This window comes from Pleurodeles waltl, chromosome 9 (assembly GCF_031143425.1).
Source record: "Pleurodeles waltl isolate 20211129_DDA chromosome 9, aPleWal1.hap1.20221129, whole genome shotgun sequence".
NCBI classification, from domain to species: domain Eukaryota; kingdom Metazoa; phylum Chordata; class Amphibia; order Caudata; family Salamandridae; genus Pleurodeles; species Pleurodeles waltl.
The window spans coordinates 539,342,313-539,365,725 of NC_090448.1; the positions used below are offsets into that span (position 1 = coordinate 539,342,313).

Below are 23,413 nucleotides of genomic sequence, written 5' to 3' on the forward strand. Positions count from 1 at the left end.
CAGTGGGCGTGTTTATTTCCCTATGTTACATTAGAGAAGGAGCTCATGTGGTAATAACTTTATTACACTCATACTGCTGGACACTAACAGCTGTTGAGATTCTCTTCATTTTATGCCCTCATTGGAGGACTAGTAAGAGCAGAAGGCGACAAAGCTTAATTATTAATGTAATAATAATAGTTATTATTAAAAACTACTTAAAGTCTGATAGGGAATGTGTGACAGCAATCTGGTCAGGACTCTTCCACAAAGTCCATGCATATAACAAGACTTTTCAGTAATAATAATTCTAAAAATAACAATAATAATAATCATTATGAATGAAGTAATTGCTACAATAGGCTGCCACAGCATTGTTGCAGGGGCTCATCCAAAAGGAAATAATAATAACAATGATAATATTGTTGACATTATTTTAAGAATGTGAACTACTATAGTAAGTAGCACTGCTGCTGTCTTTTATTATACATTATAGCACACATAATGTAGCCTTATATAGGGTAATTCTGCGTGCCTCACATTCAGAAAATAGACATCACTACATCAATAACATCTTGGGTATATAGAATTAGGTGAAATGTCATCCCACTGAGTAGTTATCGAAAGAATTATTTCATGACGAACACATAATCCAGATGTTATATAGCATATGAGCTAAAGCACAGGTTATTTCTGTTTTATTACCCGCACCCCAAAGACAGCCCCCCATAATAATAATGTGTTCGTTTTATTATTGTTGTGATTTGTAAAAATTAACACATGTGCCGCAGAGCATGTGACCAGCAATGGTGCCGTGTTTCTGCACGCCTGATATCAGACCCTCCAGGAGCCCTCACCTTCCCAGGTCGCCGGCCCCGTTGGAGGCTGCAATGCTGATGCCCATACAGAAAATGGACACACCGAGAGCAGCCTTAAATAATTATAGACCCAACCAATGACCTCGAGATAACCCTTGCAATCAGCAGACCCGCTGCAAAAATATATGTCTGAGACACGGTGCAGGTGTACAAAGGCAGCTCAGCAATGAGAAATGAGTTCAAACGAATAAGCAAACAGCAAGTACCAACCTAGCGCAGCGGTGCAGCACAGCCCTCACCAGCAGCTCATGTCCCCAGCATCGCGTGCCGCCCAGCTTTCATCCGCACATCTTCGTCCCCTGCATCCTGTGATGCCTCGAAGGGACCAAGATGCTGTCTCCAACCAATCTTCTGCGCTGCTCGGCGAGGATTCCCAACCTCCCGTAGAAAAGAGCTTAACCTACTAAACGACATAAATCGGACATACAAGTGAATGCTTTGAAAAACAAAAACAGAAAAAAAAAAATGTGCAGTAGATCGTCACCGAACAGGAAAACATCGATCTGTCGCTTTTCTCCGTCTAATCTTCATTTCTGTCTCCACATCCACCCCACAAAACCCACAAAGATTGCAAAGGCTGGCTGTTAACTCAAAGCCTTAACATTGTAGTCAAGTGAATGCAAGCTCTTACAGGTGCATTTATTGCAGGTCTACCTACTGAGCATCTATTCATACTCTTCAACACACCCATTTATTTCCTAGCTTATTCTCATTCTCACTCTAAATATCTCATCCCTCGGCGATTAAAAAAATGGACTTTTCTCCTGCGTCAATAAAAAGATAATGTCAGTGCCCACATAAAATTAAAAATATTGTTACTGCATGAAATTGAAATGTACTCACCAAACTCTGTGGGTGGGAGGTGCTAGGAGTTAAGAGGTAGGGCTATGCATTACTGGGCTGGTTTAGTTGGCTGTTAAAGGCAACAGCATTTAATAGAATTCACTGGTGGCCTAAAAAGCCTTGTCGTGCTTGTCTATCGAGCCCCACTGGCTTGTTTTCTTTAGTGTTCTATAATGGTTCAGTGAAGGTAGAAATATTTATGCCCACAGTAAGTAGCCATCCTGAGAAAACTGCAGATGGCTGTGACATTCTCAGAGGGTTTTGCTGATTTGATGTACTGTACTGTACTTTCTGGAGATCTACCTTTACCTCCCAGGTGAAAAAGACACAGTCAAAGATGTCAAGTGTGTCTGTCAGAAACTCGCATTTGTTTTTGTGTAAGTTTACTTCATGTTCTGATAAGTGTTGTGGCACCGCTTACAGCAGAGCATGGCTACACGACTCATCCTTAACGTGGGACTCCATATCGCTCATTAACCAGTATTTAAGGTATATTGTTCAGTGGGGCTAACTGGGTCCAGCACCGTCAGCCTGAATTTGTGATTTTGTCCCGGTCTAGTGTGACCAGATAATCACAGTTGGGGTTTTTTGCCATTATTTCACTTACATTTTTTAAAGTGCATATGGCCGATTCTACTGTTTAGGTTTCTGTTATTTTTGTCCTAAATTATTTAATACAATTACTCTAGTTTTCTACATTGGTGTGGGATTTTTCTTGTGTTGAGTTTCACTTTATTACCATTTGAAGTGCCGCATATATACTTCAAATATTGTTTTAAATTAAGAGAAAAGTTCAAGATCGGACTGTTCAGTATAATTAAATCCAAGGGTGATCCCAATCTTAAGAATTAGTTTGACTCATTAAGAATTGAAGGAATTTCCTTTATTCATAAGTGTGGGTTATAATTCTCCCCACATTTTCATGATACAAAACAGCCAAGACGTGTTTCGCCACGCGGCATGCAAGGGTGGGGCTTCCTCAAGGCAGAGAGTATGATAAAACAAATAATAAATACAGCAAATTAATAAATTGCCCCGATTGTACAATATAAAAATGCGTTACGGTCTGTGGGACTTTTTTTGGGCTGAACAAGATATGTTCAGTTGCCGTGGTGCTCACTGCAGACTGCATTTGGAAATTTGTACCCACTGGTATATATCGTTTCATAGAGGTGAGTAACTAATGGGTAATTCTTATGTGGTTCTTTCCTAACTCAGCTGCATATATTTATTTTTCCTTCAGGGTTGGAACGTATATGTGCCCCTCCCAGTTTCTTCAGCGATTCTTAATCGTTCACTTCGACGGTAAGCATTAGTGACAACTTCATACTCCAAGCTCGCGCTTTTCAAGATTGTTGTAATGAAAATAATAATTTTTCACCAGGGTGTGAGGCACTTCACTTGATTTCGGATATTATTTCCTTTTTCTTCTCTCACTGGTTGTGTTTGGTAAGGTGCTCATTTTCACCATTACGCACTGCAATTGGTTGTTGTTCGAGGCTTAAACATGTGCAAGGATGTGGTCACTCGGTCGTTTAACCTTTGGAAGTCTCCCTCTTTTGTAGACCAGTTCTTTATTAGAATCTCTTGAAGTGATCGCTATATTTTTATCTTTCAAGTTAAATATATGTAGGAGTTCTACAGTTTGACCTTGTGCCTATGAGGATGTATTTTTCTTTACGTGCCATTGGTTAATTTGTGTTGTCCTGATCATATGCCTTGGGCAGGGTGATATCACGTGCCTACTACCAACAGTATGTATTTGGCTATGATTATTTTGGACTCTTACTAATTGATATAATTTATTGCTATGTGGGGAATGCTGCAATATAATATGGTTACTCACTATGCCTCATATGATGGTTACCAATAAACTCTATTCATATTGATGGGATGTGTTTAAACAAACTATTAACAATTATATGAATGTGCTTATGGTTTTTGAATGTGGGAACTGGTCGTGTTTTCTATACAATGTTATCTTATTGATATAATATTATACAATATGGCATGTTTGGTTTTGCTGTGGGCAATTGTGTAATTAATGGTTACGGACTTTGATTTCTTTAATCTGACATTACCTTCCCTCTTTGGAATTGTTTAATCCTTTTGGGTATTCACTGACTGTTTCTTAACATTTCCTTGCTCTTTTCCTTTTATTTGTCCTTTCATTTTTCTTTCTTTTTGTTATCTTTTCCCATTTTGTGTTACCAATTTATTTGTTTGTTGCATTATTATTTGTTATATTGTATTTTCACCCTTAAAGAAGCCCCCGGCTTGCATGCCACTAGGGGCGAAATATGTTTTGGCTGTTTTCTATCAATACATTGTGGGGAGTATTATAACTCACAAATGCAAATAAATGAAATTTCTTCAATTCTTAACGAGTCAAACTAATATTTGAGATTGGGATTACCCTTGGATTTAATTATTCCTATGAGTCCGACCTTGAATTTCTCTCATGATTTTGATCGGATGGGCAAGGGGTTTCCCGCCCGAAGGTCGAACTGTCTGCTAAATATTCTCATTTCACTTGGAAGACAATCCTTGGGTGTTTAACCCCTTCCTTTCAAGTAAGTATGCCAATTGCTCTAGGTTAAGCCTGACTGTTCTGTGCCAAGCTACCAGATGGTTGAGCACAGACTGATTGATTTGGGGTTTGCTTTTGACCACCCTGACAACCATTGTGGTTGCTACTTCGGTGGGAGTTTCACCCCACTCAACCAGTAACCAAATGTCTTAGAAATGGCTTATGTCAAGAGGAATTTTCAGTCCTAAAAAATAGCTACAAATTGCTCCTAAATTAAAGGCCTTTGAACCTAAAACAACCAATCTGTTGCAAATACTGATGACTGTAGTACAGGTCTTGGTGCTGCTCTTTTGCAATAAGACCTGGAGGATCTCTTATGCATCAATGATGCTTATAGAAGTTGAACTCACCTATTCTATTATAGAGAAGGAGGCCCTAGCTGTGAGAGGCCTATGATGTGCAATGGGCAGTTAAGAAATCTAGTTGTTTCCAAAAAGGCGAAATACCTTTGTAATTTGTTCAGACTGCAACACCCTGAAAGAGATTTGTACAAAAAAATAACTTCACCCTGTTTCAGCTCATATTAGAAAATGGATTGTATAGTTGAAGGAAAATACCTTCTCCTTGGAATACATTTTTGGCAAAACTAATTGTGTGGCTGACTGTCATGGTTTATGCACTTTGAGACAGGATCTGATGTTAATGTCACAGACAATTACATTTGTGTTTGCTTGGTTAAGCAGGTTCCATTCAGGATCAGGGGTTGAGGAATGAAGTTGAACAGTATCCTCTTTTCGAGAAATGTAGTTTTATTACAGGTTGATTGTTGATTTAGAGGTGGAGAGATTCATCAGAAGTTGCAAAGAATGTCTGACTAATGATAAACCTTGGCAAACATGCACCCCACCTATGTTTTGTAGAGATTTTCCACATTGCCAATGGGAATCAATTTCTTTAGATATTGTGGGGCCCGTGAATGGTAAGAATAATTCTCCTTATCTAATTGTAACTGGATGTTCTGCATATTCCCAGAAGTTTCTTATGTAAGAGATATTAATTTTGGAACCTCGTATTGTCACCAAGTTCCCTGAAGAGTTGTTTTGACGTGAGAGTTTTACTAGGCTATTGCTTACTGACAACTGGGTAAAACTATGCTTAAGGGAAGTTGACATTTTCTTACAATGCTGCAGCATCTCACATGTAAAATGTATTCTCATCAACACCTGTAAAGCAATGGGGTGGTGGAGTGTTTCAATCACACTTTAAAATTAACAAGTTGGACTAGAAAAAAAACTCTCCAAGGAATGTCAGCTGTTTACATGCTGTCTTTCCACTTTATGTCCAACAAAACTCCTTTTGTACATTTCCGGAGCAGAAGACCACACAACAAGTTAGTACCATGGTTGATAAACTTGAGAAAGTGTTGGGCTGATATTTCAGTGGAGGGACATAGAAAAAAACACATTTTTAAAAGAAAAAAACTTTTTGGTGAGACTAAGAAAGTGAAATTCATAGATGTTCCTGTTTGTGATTTAGTTAAATTCAAGACATTGAAAAAAATTCAGTTGAAGATACACAGGTAGAAACCGAGCGAGGAATCAATAAGGTACAATGCTGGCAAACCACCTTTTATGAATCCAGATAAACACATAAAAAATTACCATCTTACTTGCATGATTACAAAGCCTAGAGTTTTTCTGGTTAAGTATTTTGCCTTGTTCTATCTTAGTTAATGATTATAACATTTATTTTAGTTTCTCTGCGTATAACATTTGCTTATACTATCTTTATTTTTTAGTCATCTTGATTTGTTTATTGTCAAAGATGGAAGATATAAGGTATCTTTGTATTGTCCTTTTGTTTCTTTCCACATAAAACCTCTCGCTGAACTGTGCAACCCTTTTTACCTTACAAGTGACCTCAGTGTTATATTCTGGTCAGTTGCTGAGTTATGCCGCCGGCTGAGGTTTAATAAATCCCACTAACCTACAACAGCTGCCTTTGGAGTCTTACAAAGAGAAAAGATTCTCGTTTTCACATCCGTGGCCGGCGCTATTGAATGCCAATAAACTTTATGAGAAGATGAGAATGGAGCACACATAAAAAGTAATAACACTCTGTTAACAATTATAGAATGGTCACAAGTCAATAAGTTGTGTAAGAGAACTGTGATATAAATTCCTACAAAAAGTGGTATCAGTACAAACATTGATAGTTAAAAAGTTAAAGAGGAAATTTTAATTGATAAATCAAAGTCATTACATTTAATATGTACTAAGAAAAATTGTTGTTTACAAAATTTGACAATACAAATGTAATTCAATATCAAATACCCTATCCATACATGAAAACAATTATTTATACCAGAATAGGACAAAAATATATTCAAATCAACAGAAGAGTAATTAGTCCCTTAGCAAATTCATACAAAGTCCAGCAAATTGATCATAGGGACAGAAAATGTCCACTCTGGTGATATGGAAGCAGAAAGAATTGTCTTCATCCAATAGAGAAAAAAGCTATCCGGTTCATCCAGATTCAGCCGACACGTGTTTCGTCCCAAATGGGACTTTATCAAGGCTTTGAAGATTTCTTTTTTTACTAATCTTTAATTGAAGTTGATAATGTAAGTCCAAAGCTCATCGCAACATCACGAAAAATCTGTAATTAAGTGTCTCCATTTATGAGACATATCAGTGGAAGTCCAATGTCAATCTAGTACCTAAATATAAGGTGCCTTTAAGCGTTGTGTGTCCTCCGGCGGTCGAACCTTCAGTAACGGCTTCAAAAAAGCTAGACATTGTCTCTTTATCCTACTCTTGCAGGCTCATGCTTTCTCTCTTTGTAAATGGTGTTCCTTCTTCCTTTTCCTCCTTCTTCCCCCTTGTATCTTTTTCCCTCTCTTGCTTTGAGTCAAAGTCTGATAAGCAAAAAACAAGTGCCTGTTAACAAAAATGAGTGTAGCTGGCCACCACCTGGAAACACTGGCTCAAATTAAGCACCGCACAGAGCCTTCACAAAGCACGTGCGGACTTGCTTCAGTGTGTGTGCTTAATTATTAGCACTAAGACACTGACTTACTGTACTCTTAAAAATGAATTTGACACATTGTTTTATATTAAAGAAGAGTCAAAATATGTTCCACTTCTGTTAAAGTTGTTGATAGATTAAGATGTAACCTGCAAAGATTTGCTCAATCTGCAGGTTAACAATTTCAAATCCTATAAATTCAATTTAGCTGTTCACTTGTCAGAGGCCAATAAAATGAGCGGAATTGACATAATGTGCTTACAATGTTTTATACAAATACACTCCATTTCATGTGGGTACTCCAAGGGCCGATATATACCGCTATCTAAAAAGTCAACAAAAGGGATAAAACTCTTTACACGCATTTCATTCCTTGCTGCAGATAAAAAGACTTCGAGATTAACTGGTAATACAACAGTGAGATAAGTGTATGCTCCGCAAAATTGTCTAATCTATGGGTTACTGATTATAAACTCAAGTAGCTCTAGGGATTGACCTTCTGTTGCAAAGAGTTGTGAGAAATCTGAAGGTCAGAGGTCCCAAAATGCATGATGGGCTAAAGCACCTTATGCAGAGATGTGTAATGTGAAAATTGTGTGTTTCTATACCGGTAACAAAACATGTCACATTAATGCACCACCTGTAAATACCTCTCTATAACTTGTAAGGTGCACCATTTCTATGTAAGCAATATAGGCAAATAAGAATATGCACCCCACTATAGAGATTTCTTTGTGTACCCTACAAGTGGCAAGTTCCAATCACTGTAAGAGCGTTGTGCTGCTGTTCCATGGTGCAATGGTTAGCACCTTGGGCTCTGAACCCAAAGGGTTAGTTTGTGAGCTGCACTGAATGTGTGTAATCTTAAAGATGTATATTCCCTATCACAGCAAGACCAAAGAAAGTTGTTAAAGTTCCTATTCTAATTTGTTATTCAAGTTACAGGTTACAAAGGTACAGACTCAGAGTGAATGCGGTTGCTGCACAGTACACTTGGACCCTGCACATAATTGGCTTCAGCCCCAGCAATAGTTCAGAAGCATAATCAGATGCAGAAATCAGTATGTAACCTAATGAAATATAGGTTTGAATCTCACTGGACCAACTTAGATTTTTGCCCTTCAGTGTGACAGATGAGTGCACATACCTACAGTAAGACTTCCAGTTGTTTCTTGAACTCAGATTTAGGACTCATAGGCCTGTGGGTATTGCAGCTTTTCTTTCTGTTTCAACCACCACACTCAGGATGTTCCTCCAATACATGGCATTAAAGATATTAAAAAAAATACGTAGTAGTCTTCATTGTGAAACCCTAGTTGTGACAGGTATAACCACATATAGGTCTCTTGCTCACTGTGCCACTGGAACTAAGCTGCATCTGATTGAAGATGTCAAAATAAGATAAAACTGGTCTTGTGTTGCTTGTGTTCCAGTTCAGAGAGGCTCTGGCTTGACAGTTCATGCTGGCTTGTTCCTATTGGAGCAAGACAAAGGCTAATTTGCATATGACTAGTCTAATCTAGGGTAGCTCTGAGGGCAAAAAACAAAATTAACTGGGATGTGACCGAAGTATTACCATTGGCTGAGATTAATGTAATCACTCCCTCCATCACTTTTTTATATTCTTCATTGTGATGCCCTAAGTGTCACTAGAATGCGCAGACACTGGTCCTGTGCTTACCATGCCACTGGAACCAAGTTGCACCTAACTGAGGAGACACCAGATAGAATGACACTAGTCTTGGATTACTTGTGTTCAAGTGAAGGGAGGACCTGTGTGGGCAGTTCAGACTGGGCAGTTCCTACTGGAGCAGAACTAAGGCTGATTTGCACGTGGCGGATCTAATCTGAGATAGCATACTGGGTGAAAACAATGATAGACTAATATCTGGCCCCATGTAATTATCAGTGGCTGAGATGAATATACACATTTCATCCATCACTTTTTTGTATTCTTCATCACAATCAGGTATGGGACGCTTTATCTGCTGGACTGCTACTGGCGTCAGTTTTGGTTGCATGTACTGTGTTCTTAGCTTCGCTAGGAACCCAGTTTCTCATATGTAGGCACCGTCTACTCCTAGACACTCTACATACATCTGGCACACCCACAGTCAGGAAACCCAGGAAAACAAAGATGAGGGTCATAGTATATTCGAAGGCAGACTGGAAAAAAATGCTAAAAATCTGACAAAGGTCACTTCAGTGCAATCTCCCGGCCTGCAAATCAGGGTGAGCAAGGTTGAGCACCAAGCGATAGAAACCTTAGGATGTTTAGATTTTAAAGATATATGGTTATGGTATATTTCCATTCAGGCCAGAGGTGATACCTGTCACAAACAACAGGTATCCTAAAACTGTATTTCGATTGCATGTGAGTTCCAAATTTCCAACATACACTGTATCCAGTTTATCACATGTGGACTCCCTGAACATATAGGAAACCCATAATTGTGTGGCACAACCACACTCAGGAGACTCAGAGGCAAAAAGTTAGGGGTGAAATTCTTGGCAGGGATTTGTTTCTGAATGAGTGAGAATGGAGGGAATTAAAATTTTTTGAAAAAAAATCTGATAAAAGCATGTTCAGAGTGTACAACTGGCCAGGCACCAAGGGCAAGAGAAATCTGGCTTGACCAGTAGATTCCTTTGGTTATGCAGAATTTGAAAACGAATAGTTTCTATACTTTCTGTGGAGTCCAGAGTTTGATATCTGTTGTTAGAAATGGGGTCTTTGGTTGACAGTCAGGTTACCCCCTGTTCAAGCAAGGACCCTCACTCTAGTCAGGATAAAAGAGAATCACCCTCAGCTAACCCCTGCTTACCCCCTTGGTAGCTTGGCAGAGCAGTAGGCATAACTTCAGAGCACTAGGTGTAAAGTATTTGTACCAACACACACAGTAACTTCATGAAAACACTACAAAATGACACAACACCGGCTTAGAAAAATGGGAAATATTTATCTAAACAAAACAAGACCAAAACGACAAACATCCGACATACACAAGTCAAGTTATGAATTTTTAAAGATTAAACTCAAAAATAGCGCTTAGAAACAAAAATGCTTTGATGAGATGTTAACACAGCGTCGTGACGGAGTCGTTCCCAACAAGCCGACACCAGCGGCGCCAGACACGGAGTCGTGTAGACCCCCAAGTACAGTACCTTTGGGGAAGAGTGAAAACAAGCCGATGAGCGAAGTCGGGAATTGCGGCGTCTGTGCGAAACGTTTAATCCGTGCACTTCGAGCGGCGTCGATCACGACGTGGTGCGGCGACTTCCACGGAGTCGCGGACTTCAGCGGGGCTGCTGCGGCGTCGGGCCTGCGAAGAGCGTCGCGTTCCAGCGAAGGTCATGGCGTCAGGTGCAGGTGGCGTTACCGGATTCAGCAGCGGCGTCGGTCCGAAGTCGTCCGAAGTCGATTTCCTTGGATTCCAGCAGCTTTCCTTTCAAGGGCCCAGGGACTGGATAGGGCACCACTTGTCGGGGCAGGAGTCTCTCCAGAGACTCCAGGTGCTGGCAGAGAGAAGTCTTTGCTGTCCCTGAGACTTCAAACAACAGGAGGTAAGCTCTAAATCAAGCCCTTGGAGATTTCTTCACAAGATGGAAGGCACACAAAGTCCAGTCTTTGCCCTCTTACTCTGGCAGAAGCAGCACTGCAGGAAAGCTCCACAAAGCACAGTCACAGGCAGGGCAGCACTTCTTCCTCAGCTATCAGCTCTTCTCCAGGCAGAGGTTCCTCTTGGTTCCAGAAGTGTTTCTAAAGTCTGTAGATTTGGGTGCCCTTCTTATACCCATTTTAGTCTTTGAAGTCACCTTTCTTCAAAGGGGACTCACACCTACTTGTGAAATCCTGCCTTGCCCAGGCAAGGCCTCAGACACACACCAGGGGGTTGGAGCCGGCATTGTCAGAGGCAGGCACAGTCCTTTCAGATGAGAGTGACCACTCCACCCCTCCCTCCTAGCAGAGATGGCTAATCAGGAAATGCAGGTTACACCCCAGCCCCCTTTGTGTCACTGTCTAGTGCGAGGTGAAAAACAACCCAACTGTCAAACTGGCCCAGACAGGGAATCCACAAACAAGGCAGAGTCACAGAATGGTTTAAGCAAGAAAATGCTCACTTTCTAAAAGTGGCATTTTCAAACGCACAATCTTAAAATCAACTTTACTAAAAGATGTATTTTTTAATTGTGAGTTCAGGGACCCCAAATTCCCCATGTCCATCTACTCTCTAGGGGAATCTACACTTTAATCATATTTAAAGGTACCCCCCATATTATCCTATGCGAGAGACAGGCCTTGCAACAGTGAAAAACGAAGTTGGCAGTATTTCACTGTCAGGACATATAAATCACATTACTATGGCCCTCATTCTGACCTTGGCGGGCGGCGGAGGCCGCCCGCCAAAGTCCCGCCGTCAGGTTACCGTTCCGCGGTCGAAAGACCGCGGCGGTAATTCTGACTTTCCCGCTGGGCTGGCGGGCGGTCGCCTTCAGACCGCCAGCCAGCCCAGCGGGAAAGAGGCTTCCACGATGAAGCCGGCTCGGAATCGAGCCGGCGGAGTGGAAGCTGTGCGACGGGTGCAGTTGCACCCGTCGCGTATTTCACTGTCTGCGCAGCAGACAGTGAAATACATGTAGGGGCCCTCTTACGGGGGCCCCTGCAATGCCCATGCCAGTGGCATGGGCACTGCAGGGGCCCCCAGGGGCCCCGCGACCCCCCCTACCGCCATCCGGATCTCGGCGGTCCGACCGCCGGGATCTGGATGGCGGTAGGGGGGGTCGGAATCCCCGCGGCGGTGCAGCAAGCTGCGCCGCCGCGGAGGATTCAATGGGGCCGCGGTACACTGGCGGGACCCCGCCAGTGGTGCCGGTCCGACCGCGGCTTTACCGCCGCGGTCGGAATCCCCATTGGAGCACCGCCGGCCTGTCGGCGGTGCTCCCGCGGTCCTCCGCCCTGGCGGTCAAAGACCGCCAGGGTCAGAATGACCCCCTATATGTCCTACCTTATCCATACACTGCACCCTGCCCTTGGGGCTACCTAGGGCCTACCTTAGGGGTGCCTTACATGTAAGAAAAGGGAAGGTTTAGTCCTGGCAAGTGGGTACACTTGCCAAGTCGAATTTACAGTGTAAAAATACACACACAGACACTGCAGTGGCAGGTCTGAGACATGATTACAGAGCTACTTATGTGGGTGGCACAACCAGTGCTGCAGGCCCACTAGTAGCATTTGATTTACAGGCCCTGGCACCTCTAGTGCACCTTACTAGGGACTTACTAGTAAATCAAATAGGCCAATCATGGATAAACCAATTACATACAATTTACACGGAGAGCATATGCACTTTAGCACTGGTTAGCAGTGGGAAAGTGCTCAGAGTTCAAAAGCCAACAGCGACAGGTCAGAAAAAAATAGGAGGCAGGAGGGAAAAAGATTCAGGATGACCCTGCATAAGCAAAAGTCCAACACGACCCCCTACCAGCCTAAAGCCAGGGGAGAACAATCAATACCTTGATGTACTTCCCTAATTGGGGCGATAGAACAAGGACCCAGGCCCACAACAGCAAGGGCATGTTCCAGTTCTACGCCTTCCTGACTCCAGTTGGATCCCTCTGTCCATACTCTCAGGGCCCACTAAGCTAACCCATGGGGAACCCTTCTCCACATCTGCAGACACCATCTGTGCAGCGCCTAACTTTACTTTGCTCACAGATGTATTGCAATGGGCAGATAGTACCACCAGGGCCAACACAGTGGTGTTGCCCACTCCACCCCTGGGGTGTGACTCTCGTTCCCCCCCCAGGGGCAGCTCTGTCCACCAGGACAGCAAGCCACAGTGACCCCTGACAACTGTCAGGGATGAGAGCCTGACCTCAGGCGTCTCCAACCACTGTGACTGTGGAGAGTGGGGGGCGGTTGCCCCAGGTGCCTGACACCCTTTGACCACTCTACCTTCCACCAGTTCAGAGAAGATAACCTGACCCTGGTCCTCCCCTCTGGGGCTCTGTACCCTCCCTCCAGGAGCGGCACCCCCAGAGTAAAAAATTGTCAGGGTACTTGTAGAAGCAGTCCTGCACAATTCTTCCACCAGTGCAGGGATGTTAACCTGCAACTGATACTCCAACCTGGGGTCTGTACCTTCAGATTGGACCAGGGCCAGGGGTGAGGCTTCCCTCCCCTGCCCTCTCTTCTGCGGTCCTGAACCACCCAACTAGGAGTGGCCCCCCCAGAAGACAACATGGTAGGGGCACTGTTAGCAGTAGCCCCTTCCTCCAGGTCAGGGGGGACACCCTGAACCTAGCCTTCCAATCCAGGGTATGTACCCTTAGATTGCTCTGGGGTCAGGGGTGAGTCTTTCTCTCCCCTTCCCCTACTCTCAGGGTTCTGCACCCACCCCTCAGGGAGAGTACCCCTTGAAATCACACCAGGGGGGGTGATGGGGCAAACCGCCCCCCCCTTCAGGTCAGGGTTTATCCCCTGCACCTGATCCTCCAGTCCAGGGTCTGTACCCACAGACTGGACCACTGCCTGGCAACCCAGGAATTCCTGGGGGGCATACCTACCCCCCACCAGGTCAGAGTTTACCCTCTGAACCTGGTCATCCAACCCAGGGTCACCACCCTGCGGTTGAACCACTGCCTGGCACACCAGGACTTCCAGGGGGGCACACTTACCCCCCTCAAGGGACACACTGTCCCGAAGAGCCACACAAGAGTCTGGCTGGCGCAGGTCTCCTGACCTCTGCCCATCTGACAGAGTCTGGATTCCCCCCAACCCAGAAATGGTCTCACCAAGGTCATTCATGGGGGGCTCTGCTCTCAGAGCTGACCCCTGACCCTCCAGGTTCTCCACTGGGGTCCGCAACCCCCTCTCAACCCTCTGTCTGGACTTCTGAAACCCCTCACTAGGAGTGGTACTGCTAGACACCAGAACTGGTGGGACGCTGGCTACAGCCGCCCCCCAAGTTCTCCTGACACTATGGGATCTCCCTCAACAGATGGCCCTATGGTACAGGCTAGGCTCCCCTCCTGGGGTTCCCTCATGGAACCCTCCAGGACCTGGGACCGGATCTCGGGCACCTTGGACCTCAGCCCATCCCCATTCCCTCTCCTCAGAGACTGGACGTGGGGTCCCTCACCCGTCCCACTACACTGGGACCTACCTGGGACACTACAATCCTTCCCTACCTCACCTGGTTGGGAAATACCTAGACCACTCCTCTCAGGAGCCCCCCCAAATGCCTCTTCAGACTCTCTGATACTCACCAAGAGATCTGCCTCCATTGTAAGCTCCCTGGGGTCAGAGAACTCACACTCCACCTGGTGTTGGCGTAGCTGTAGAAAATAAGGACTAGACATATGCTCTCCAGCAATTACATCACTCAGCCCCTTACATGAATTAACCAAAGTACTCTTCACCCAACCATCCAGTGACTCTGCTTTGAAACAGCACCCCACATCACCCTCCTGAGACTGGTGAGACAGTACCTGACTGTCCCTGACACTCAACCCACACTCTTCTGGGATGTCTTCACACTCCATAACCAGGACTTCTACCTGGGGGGAACCCCTCTCCCTGTCACTCTCACCTAGAGTCAGTAGAGTGTCCCTCCCACCAGCAGGAATATGACTCCCCATGCCAGTTCCCCAATTCACCTCAAGGACCCTGTGCATCACTGGAGCTACCTCATACCCCTGAACCTCCTGGCGTGTGTTAACTCCCTCCTTCAAGTAGGGCACCACATCTCTGGGCATGTGCACTTCTTCAGCAGTACTGGATACAAGATTTTTGCTGCCACCATCTGAACTGGACTCAGCCCTCATGGCCTCCAGCTTCAGCTCTTCACAGCTCAGCTCTTGAGCTGTAACCCTTTCTTTTTCCAGGACTAAGGCTCTCTTCTCCTCAGCCCTCTCAAGCTCTGCATCTAGCTCTTCCAGACTCCGGATTCGAGCTAGGAGCCAATCATCTCTTTCTGTTCCCTCCTCAGGGCCACTGCCTTCCTCCTCAGAGTAGTCCTCCTCCTCAGAGTAGTTATCCTCCTCAGACTCATTTGGTGGTGTTGCCTGACAACGTTTCAATTCATACTGAAACAGGGCTGACTCAAGATCCTCCCTTCTGGATTTCTTGTTCACAGCCAGTCCCCTTTCCATGCAGAATGCTTTAAGCTGCCACTTTTTATACATAAATAGGTGCCAGAAATTGACTTCCATTCTGCAAAGGCTTCACAACCAAAAACAAAGTCCAAAAATATTAGCAATACTTCCAGGAGGACATCAGAGAACAAAAAGCAGAATCACAAGACAAGTAGTATGTGGTCACGTAGTGGTCTGAACTCAAAACAGTAGTGTACACTTAATTACTGTATGTCAAGTACAAATACAAGTCCAAATCCCAACCGCTGATCACCAATGTTAGAAATGGGGTCTTTGGTTGACAGTCAGGTTACCCCCTGTTCAAGCAAGGACCCTCACTCTAGTCAGGGTAAAAGAGAATCACCCTCAGCTAACCCCTGCTTACCCCCTTGGTAGCTTGGCAGAGCAGTAGGCTTAACTTCAGAGCGCTAGGTGTAAAGTATTTGTACCAACACACACAGTAACTTCATGAAAACACTACAAAATGACACAACACCGGATTAGAAAAATAGGAAATATTTATCTAAACAAAACAAGACCAAAACGACAAAAATCCAACATACACAAGTCAAGTTATGAATTTTTAAAGATTAAACTCAAAAATAGCGCTTAGAAACAAAAATGCTTTGATGAGATGTTAACACGGCGTCGTGACGGAGTCGTTCCCAACAAGCCGACACCAGCGGCGCCGGACACGGAGTCGTGTAGACCCCCAAGTACAGTACCTTTGGGGAAGAGTGAAAACAAGCCGATGCGCGAAGTCGGGAATCGCGGCGTCTGTGCGAAACGTTGAATCCGTGCACTTCGAGCGGCGTGGATCACGACATGGTGCGGCGACTTCCACGGAGTCGCAGACTTCAGCGGGGCTGCTGCGGCGTCAGGCCTGCGAAGAGCGTCACGTTTCAGCGAAGGTCACGGCGTCAGGTGCAGGCGGCGTTACCAGATTCAGCAGCGGCGTCGGTCCGAAGTCGATTTCCTTGGATTCCAGCAGCTTTCCTTTCACGGGCCCAGGGACTGGATAGGGCACCACTTGTCGGGGCAGGAGTCTCTCCAGAGACTCCAGGTGCTGGCAGAGAGAAGTCTTTGCTGTCCCTGAGACTTCAAACAACAGGAGGCAAGCTCTAAATCAAGCCCTTGGAGATTCCTTCACAAGATGGAAGGCACACAAAGTCCAGTCTTTGCCCTCTTACTCTGGCAGAAGCAGCACTGCAGGAAAGCTCCACAAAGCACAGTCACAGGCAGGGAAGCACTTCTTCCTCAGCTATCAGCTCTTCTCCAGGCAGAGGATCCTCTTGGTTCCAGAAGTGTTTCTAAAGTCTGTAGATTTGGGTGCCCTTCTTATACCCATTTTAGTCTTTGAAGTCACCTTTCTTCAAAGGGGACTCACACCTAATTGTGAAATCCTGCCTTGCCCAGGCAAGGCCTCAGACACACACCAGGGGGTTGGAGCCGGCATTGTCAGAGGCAGGCACAGTCCTTTCAGATGAGAGTGACCACTCCACCCCTCCCTCCTAGCAGAGATGGCTAATCAGGAAATGCAGGTTACACCCCAGCCCCCTTTGTGTCACTGTCTAGTGCGAGGTGAAAAACAACCCAACTGTTAAACTGACCCAGACAGGGAATCCACAAACAAGGCAGAGTCACAGAATGGTTTAAGCAAGAAAATGCTCACCTTCTAAAAGTGGCATTTTCAAACGCACAATCTTAAAATCAACTTTACTAAAAGATGTATTTTTTAATTGTGAGTTCAGGGACCCCAAACTCCCCATGTCCATCTACTCTCTAGGGGAATCTACACTTTAATCATATATTAAGGTAGCCCCCATATTATCCTATGAGAGAGACAGGCCTTGCAACAGTGAAAAACGAAGTTGGCAGTATTTCACTGTCAGGACATATAAATCACATTACTATATGTCCTACCTTATCCATACACTGCACCCTGCCCTTGGGGCTACCTAGGGCCTACCTTAGGGGTGCCTTACATGTAAGAAAAGGGAAGGTTTAGGCCTGGCAAGTGGGTACACTTGCCAAGTCGAATTTAGAGTGTAAAAATACACACACAGACACTGCAGTGGCAGGTCTGAGACATGATTACAGAGCAACTTATGTGGGTGGCACAACCAGTGCTGCAGGCCCACTAGTAGCATTTGATTTACAGGCCCTGGCACCTCTAGTGCACCTTACTAGGGACTTACTAGTAAATCAAATAGGCCAATCATGGATAAACCAATTACATACAATTTACACGGAGAGCATATGCACTTTAGCACTGGTTAGCAGTGGGAAAGTGCTCAGAGTTCAAAAGCCAACAGCGACAGGTCAGAAAAAAATAGGAGGCAGGAGGCAAAAAGATTCAGGATGACCCTGCATAAGCAAAAGTCCAACATCTGTCATCAATGACTAGAGCACCATAAACAGTGATGTTCAATGCTTAACTTGAGCCGGTGGTTTCCTGTGCTCGGCACAAGCACTTAATTGTCAACACTGACAATTATGACAGACAGCCACATGTTGGCAATTTTAGAAACGCAACAATATATTGAGCAACTTTGTTAAAGAATTAACAAAGAACCTACATTTCGCAACTTCAGGCCATGATGCTGAACTGATGCTGGGTTTGTATGAGTACAGAGCTATGAATGTGGTGAAAAAACATCATTGAATGAATGACATGGAGACAAAAGATCTTGAATAACTTATTGCTTTTCTTAATGAAAAATAGAGCTTCTGAACAGAGGGTCGCAAGCACCTAGTCAGTGAAAGCGTTAATGTGCATGAGAAAGTAGGCATTTTGAAACACCCTGTGAATGCTTGCAAATGCAACTAAAGAGGACTGTGATGGAAGAGGAGGCTCCAATTATTGCATTCCCATTCCCTGCATTGCACTATTTTTTTCAAAAGAAGCCCATGTCCCTTAAAGAGACAGAATATGCATTTAAAAAAGTCAGCACACAAGTAATCGCATTGGGGGGAGGGGCATCTAGAGGACTCCTAGGTCACTGCCTGCTCCTTTTGAGACTGCTTATTACCATTCACATGCTTGAATCTGCAAATACGTTACAGCTCCCTGTTAGATGTTGGCAACTGGTCAATGATCAGTAACCACAATTATGGTTGCATGTCATTGATCCACAGCATTGCATTGGCAACGAGGAGGTGAACACACCATCCATGCCTTCTCCTCGTTGCAAGTCACAAAAGGCACTTTGCAAGTCAGAAAGAATTTTCCAACTGGCAAAATGCAAATAGCATATTGCGGCTTGTGCTTTTGCAGTCACTATGCCTCCGATTTTACGAATTGCAGGCTTTGTGACTACAAAATCACTCCTACATGGGCCCTTGGTTTGATAGTCAAATTGTAAGTGGTCTATTAAAATATTGATGTAACATTTTTGCATGTCAGGTGATTTTGACAGAAAATATTTTATTGCACATTTCTTTGTTGATGAACTATATTAGAATTTTAATATATAGACCTCAACAAATACACAGATGGGTGAAATATCTCCTCTTGTATTATTGGCTATGAAGTCTCCGTACAGTGTGTGTTGTTCGTGCTGCACTCTCCCTGCCAATGGCCATTAAGCGGCCTGCACTGTACCTGTTACAAAACAACAGAGGTGGCGAACTGCCCCAGCAGGGTGGCAAGAGGGAGAAAGGATATTGTGGGGGGATCTCCATGTAAAAACAAGTAGATACCATGGAAATGGGTATGTATTTGTGTAGAAGTAAAGAACCATAGAACAATATTGGTATAGGTTAAAATGTGAGGTGCAAAAGCAACAAGTGATGGACGGAATGCTGAACATTGTCAAACATTCACCCCCAGTCACAGATCTGGGTTTAATCCATCGTTTTTTTGCTGCCCATGCCATTCAAGTTTGGACCCAGCCATATGCAAATCAGTCTTGACCCTGTTCCCCATGGGAACAGTCCAGCCCGAACTGCTAGGCCAGGTCTTCCCTCGACTGGAAACAAGCATCCTGGGACCGGTTTCGGGGTTTCACCCCTCATCAGCCAGGCTAGCTTGAATCCAGTGGCATGGGAAGCACGGGACCCACGTCTGGGCATACCCTTCCCACTTAGGGCGACAAATGCAAAAACAACAAGTGATGGACGGAATGCTGAACATTGTCAAACATTCACCCCCAGTCACAGATCTGGGTTTAATCCATCGTTTTTTTGCTGCCCATGCCATTCAAGTTTAAAATGTGAGGTGACAGTTGTAGTGTAAAGCCAGACCTAAAACTCCATGTAGGTTAACTACTACCTTCCTCCCAATTGTGCTGCTGCAAGAGAAAACACAATAAATTACATAGTTATCTAAAACTATTTGATAGCATGTGTGTGCCCTTAAAAGTTCACCCCAGGCAGCTGAATAAATAAATAAAATGATCACAGCTGTGTGGAGAGCAAGCACTTTTGTGGGGGGAGGGGGTGGGGAGCACTCAACCACTGCCCAATCAAAACATGTACTCTTGTCTCCCACCATATGGGTTGAGCCAAATCCCCTCTCCTGGTTTTCTCACATAATTGTCTGGCGACATATGAGCCCTCAAGCAAGACCAATAAAAAAGAAGGAGGGCACCACTTATAAAGGAAATAAGTGGGCCATATAAACAAGGCAGGCCACAGAAAGCAACATCAACATCAACTTCTGAGTCGTGGTCCACCAGGAAAAAAACTGCCCATCACTGTGTCACAGAAGAATGGTATAAAACAAAAAAGGTACATGGTTGAGGGGGAAAAAGAAGAGAAAAGATGGTGGGGAAAGAACAAAAAGGTGAATCCACTGTGGGGCAAACACCCTCGCCTAAAATGCACCTCAGTTTGTCCCACAGTGTAATACCTGCACATTTTCCACAAATGTGGGTCTTTTCTTGTATGTCATTGAATTTCACAAATATTCACATTTTATCAATCCAACCCCACACATTAAAATGACAGTAAGGCGGGTGGCACATGCCTTTATTTCCATATTCTCTCAAGTTAAATTATGCCACAAATATTTTCATAGAGAGGGTGGTCTCTATAGTATCCAAAACAGCACATGCATGTAATGTTCGTTATGAGGTATTTGCTATCACATGCATAGGTGATTTCAATATGAATAGAAAAAATATAGACAAGTATTTTGTGAATTCTTCAAAAGTATTAAAAAAGAACAACATAGAACAATGCTGCACCTTTCTCACACAAAGAAAAGCTACTGGACTTCACAATTTCTTCAAAACCTAACATAATTGATTGAATCCCTAATGAAGTTAACTCTTCTGTCCATTACTTATCACCTTTGAAATGACGTCCACCAAAAAATTAAGAATACAAAATCACATGCAGAAAAATATTACTAAAATACCTTCCAAGAAAGTATAAAACGTCCTTCCGGGTTACTACATTTCTCTCTCCGATTCATTAGTAGATCATTATACCGCAGATATGTCAAATCCACAATTTTCCAATAATCTAGATCACAAAATCAAAGACCTCAGAATGTTTCAACGAATATGAAGAACCAACCAAATGCCCACATTATTAACTGAATGTAAATGGCCCAAAAAAGCAAATATGAAGTAATATCTGCCAAAGTGGATATTCTTGGTTACATGATTCAGAAATCCATAAATAAAACAAAATAATTTGCCAAATTGTAAAAAACAAACACACAAAGCCACCAACGCAATAAGCTTCTGGAAACTCAAAGGAAAAATACACTCATAAAATTCTTCCCCCCTAAAATGGCATCAGTCAAGGAGGTATAAATAGTCATGCAAGTCACGGGTGGAATTAGTTCATCAATCCACTTGAAAAACATGCTTGTGAATGTCTCTCCATTCTCAATGGAAGAGTAATGCAGATTATCACCTCTTTGAAATCCACTTTTTACTTTGATGGTCTTCTACCAGCTCCACTTATCAAAGCCAACTACTAGTTATTCTCCAGACTTTGGTGCAACAATGGCAGGGCCACTGGAGGTAAGTGGAAGGGGAGGACCAAATTATATGACAGGGCTGACTAAATTATGCAAAAAAAGGCAGATTATGCTGTACGTTTTGTGATATTATTATCTCATTATTTTGTAATATTTAAACGGTAACGCAATCTGGATGAAGGTTTCAACTCATTAGTACCAGTTTGGCACCCAAATAATAAGTAACAAAAAGGTGATTCGTCAACCTTCACAAAGGGCCTTCCACTGTATGGCAACACTTTTTTCTGGGTTTTAGTATCTTTTTTATCTGTTTGAGCTAGAAACATTTTGTTTGTTAAATCTGCAAGATTATGAAGCAGATTAGTGATTATGTGGCAAAAGTAGTAAATCCATATTTATGCAGACAATTCAGTGGCTACAAAATCTCATACTGCAGTTGCCATGAACATAAGTAACTCAACTCTGCAGGAAGTAACGTTAATCAACACTCAAAAAATTCGTCAAATTATTCCACTATTAAAAATACAATATAATCCAGTGGATTTATGTCAATAAAATGCATGCCTTTACCATGCATGTTTGCCGTACTTAGTAAGTATTGTAGGGTAAATAAAACCATATATATATATATATATATATATATATATATATATATATATATATCATTCCACAAAAGCTGCTAATGTTACCGAACAACTTTCAGATGGGTGCCTCCTTCGTGCAAGCAGCAAGCACGTAAAATACAAACACCAAACAGGCTCCACTTCCGAGCCTCCAGGAGCACTCTTGGAATTCACAGCCACATTAATTTCATCTCCCCAGCATGATGCGTTCCAGCAACCTGCCTTTCTCAAATGCCAGTAGTGAAAAGGACATTAAACACAGGTGCTTAAATACGTTTCTTTCATTGCTCTTTAATCATGGTACATGTAAGTGAAATAGGACTTGCGTTCCCCATTGAAAACATAGCTAAGAGCGCCGCCATCATATTATGTCTTAAAAGTTGTCTATAAAGTTCCAGTCATGATTTTACTCCAGTGGATTGCAATACCAAAGTGGTTTCTGGGCACATTCCTTCATCCTTCATATCAGGTGCACTCTCATCTTGAACACTGTTGTTAAATATCGTATATTTCAAAGCATGCCAATGTCCCCTCATAAATAAATATGCTGTGCCTTTTCATCAAACTGTGTTTTTGCCCATAATTTCTCTCCATGCCTGAAAGCGTTTGTTTAGTAACTTACGCTAATCCATGTGGTCATGTCCTGAATTAACAGCAAGCATTTTTAGAGTTGCCAGGGCTACGGTGATTCTGGTAACAACAATTATTTCATTCCACAGAAGCTGCTAATGTTACCGAACAACTTTCAGATGGGTGCCTCCTACGTGCAAGCAGCAAGCACGTAAAATACAAACACCAAACAGGCTCCACTTCCGAGCCTCCAGGAGCACTCTTGGAATTCACAGCCACATTAATTTCATCTCCCCAGCATGACGCGTTTCGGCAACCTGCCTTTCTCAAATGCCAGTAGTGAAAAGGACATTTAAACACAGGTGCTTAAATACGTTTCTTTCATTGCTCTTTAATCATGGTACTTGTAAGTGAAATAGGACTTGCGTTCCCCATTGAAAACATAGCTAAGAGCGCTGCCATCATATTATGTCTTAAAAGTTGTTTATAAAGTACCAGTCATGATTTTACTCCAGTGGATTGTAATACCAAAGTAGTTTCTGGGCACATTCCTTCAACCTTTATATCCGGTGCACCTTTATATCCGGTGCACTCTCAGCTTGAACACTGTTGTTAAATATTGTATATTTCAAAGCATGCCAATGTCCCTTCATAAATAAATATGCTGTGCCTTTTCACCAAACCGTGTTTTTGCCCATAATTTCTCTCCATGCCTGAAAGCGTATATACACATATACACACACACACACACATATATATATATATATATATTTATATATATATATATTACCGACTGGTGGTCGCCAGTAGGTAGTTATAGTTAGGACCTAGTTTCCATTTGAAGAACATATTTTGTTTTGCCAAGAACTTTGGAGTCCCTTGACAAATC

At 43.3% G+C, this 23,413-nt stretch overlaps 1 protein-coding gene across 5 annotated transcripts in view; it reads right to left on the bottom strand.

The window, feature by feature from the left end:
* ARMH4 (armadillo like helical domain containing 4) overlaps positions 1–23,413 on the bottom strand; it is a 645,165-nt gene that overhangs the window by 552,952 nt on the left and 68,800 nt on the right. For 3 of the 5 annotated variants that reach the window (XM_069207449.1, XM_069207448.1, XM_069207445.1), the window contains exon 2: positions 1,068–1,260. The exons of 1 other annotated variant lie outside the window; for it this stretch is intronic. The gene's annotated coding sequence lies outside the window, so the exon portion shown is untranslated. The remainder of the gene's footprint in view (positions 1–1,067; positions 1,261–23,413) is intronic. One more of the 5 variants, XM_069207446.1, reaches the window with a different exon arrangement.